The sequence below is a fragment of the Macrobrachium rosenbergii genome, chromosome 10 (genome assembly GCF_040412425.1).
Source record: "Macrobrachium rosenbergii isolate ZJJX-2024 chromosome 10, ASM4041242v1, whole genome shotgun sequence".
In the NCBI taxonomy this organism is placed as follows: domain Eukaryota; kingdom Metazoa; phylum Arthropoda; class Malacostraca; order Decapoda; family Palaemonidae; genus Macrobrachium; species Macrobrachium rosenbergii.
Genome location: NC_089750.1, coordinates 54,244,797 through 54,247,296, shown reverse-complemented (window position 1 = coordinate 54,247,296; position 2,500 = coordinate 54,244,797).

The window sequence follows — 2,500 nt, the reverse complement described above, 5'->3', positions numbered from 1 at the left end:
GACATTCACTGCCGACTGACATCAAGCTAACCGAGGTGAGGTAACTCTCTCTCTCTCTCTCTCTCTCTCTCTCTCTCTCTCTCTCTCTCTCTCTCTCTCTCTCTCTCTCTGAGTCTCAAGGAAGAAAACTAAAGTCATACAAGAAAACTACCGACACATAAAAGAACGAAGAGAAAGAAAAGCTCACAAATACATCCACTGCTACCATAAACGTAACTGAGGTCATTTTTTAAATTTGTATACCATTCAAAGACATCACTGGTAGATATAATGACAGAAACCCAACACAGAAGTTATTTTAAGGGTAAGTGACAATAATTACACGGTCGTCTTTATTTTAAAAATTTCATTTGCAAACCTATACACATAAGCAAAATACAGCTCATCTCTTCGTCACATCTCTCATTTCAGAATACTATTATATATTATATGCAGTTGCTACCTTCTCATGCTTTAGTTTCATGAGGTAAAGCAAACAAATAAAAGATTGCACCTCCCTCATAACAATTTAGTATCCATTTATATATATAATATTATATATATAATATTATATATATATATATATATATACATATATATACATATATATATGTATATATTAAGTTACTTCTGAGCTTGAATAATAAGTTACAGTACATTATACGGCTGTTGGTTTTAGTTTAAAATGATGGAGAAATATAAAAGCTTATGAGTCAACCTTGATAAGAAGCAAAGATATTTCACTCAAATATATATAAACACCTGCGAAACTACAAGTCCTCTTCCAGCAATACGGCACATTTTAGTTTCTGTGAAAGAAAACTACTGAGATGGCTATTTGTCGATCCATTCACACTTTTTCCGTCCGCCCTCAGATCTTAAAAACTACTGAGGCTGGAGGGCTGCAAATTAGTATGTTGATCATCCACCCTTCAAACATCAAACATACCAAATTGCAGCCCTCTAGCCTCAGTAGTTTCTATTTTATTTAGGGTTAAAGTTAGCTATGACCGTGCGTCTGGCAACGCTATAGAACAGGCCACTACCGGGCCGTGGCCGAAAGTTTCATGGGCCGCGGCTCATACAGCATTATACCGAGACCACCGGAAGATAGCTCTATTTTCGGAGGCGTTGATTAGACGCGCTGTACAGAAAACTCGATTACTCCGAAGAAACTTTGGCGCATTTTTTACTTGTTTAATTTATGTAAATGCTCTAATCAAAAGCAATAAAGGATGAAGCAAGCCCGTCTGACGTGCAATAATCAAATAAAAAATAATGATTTTCTTAAAGGATTCGAGGTATCAGTGGTTGCAAAAATTAATCCCTTACTTCGGGAGGAAAAATTATCTTTAGAATGTATCTTTTCTCATATGTAATTAAAGTATTTTCCTAACAGGCCTAAGTATTTTCACTAGGAGGCCTAACTAATGCTAAAATTTTTATTATCGCGGAACTCAAGAAGATTGCTTACAAACACTAATTAATTCACTGGTAACCTATCCGATGACTTGTTCCGTATACAATTAATTAAGAAGAGGCACCGTTATATGTTTACGTATGAGTTTGATTATACAGCCATTTTGACACGTCAGGCATATTGCTAAATGATACCTCTTAATCAAGAAATCATAACTTATAAAATGTGAGCCTCGTGGAAAAGCATATTTTCAGATTGTAGAAAATACATATATTTCGGCGTAAACAAGATTGAGAAAAACCAACGAAACAGGAAAATGAAATTTATTTAGCTTTCAAAGAGACTATCTCCCTTCCCTCTCACAAAAGAGTAGTTATATTCTGAGGAAGAAAGGAGATAGCCCTTCAACAGCTAAACTTTCATGATACAGTAATGATGATAAAAAAGGAAGTTTAAGCAGTGATTTCACGTAGAAATTGATATAACTATATTCTGAGCTATTTCCGTTATGACGATAGTCATCAATTTTAATCAGAAAACTTTTTCTCTGTTGCCAAAATCTCTCAGTACTGCCATGTTTTAGTTGTTTTTATGGCAGTATACTACTCCCTTCATGGTAGGAATTCTTTTATGGTGTACAGAATTGCGTCAGTCGTAATTCTTATGCTTCTCGTTCTTAGCAAGGTTTTATTGTCTGCACAAGTATTGTGATACTAATGCATTAGCTCATGACTTAACTTCAATCCTTTCATACAGAGGAGAGGAAATATAAACTTCTTTCATGTTGTTATTGTACATACATATATTCAAACAAACAAAAACACAGGCAACAAAAACACAGTCACACACATATATATTATATATATATATATATATATATATATATATATATATATATATATATATATATATATATATATTAATATATATATATATATATATATATATATATATATATATATATATATATATATATATATATATATATATATATATATATATATATATATATATATTCACATTTATATATATTATAAATATATATATATATAATATATATACAGTATATATATATATATATATATATATATATATATATAT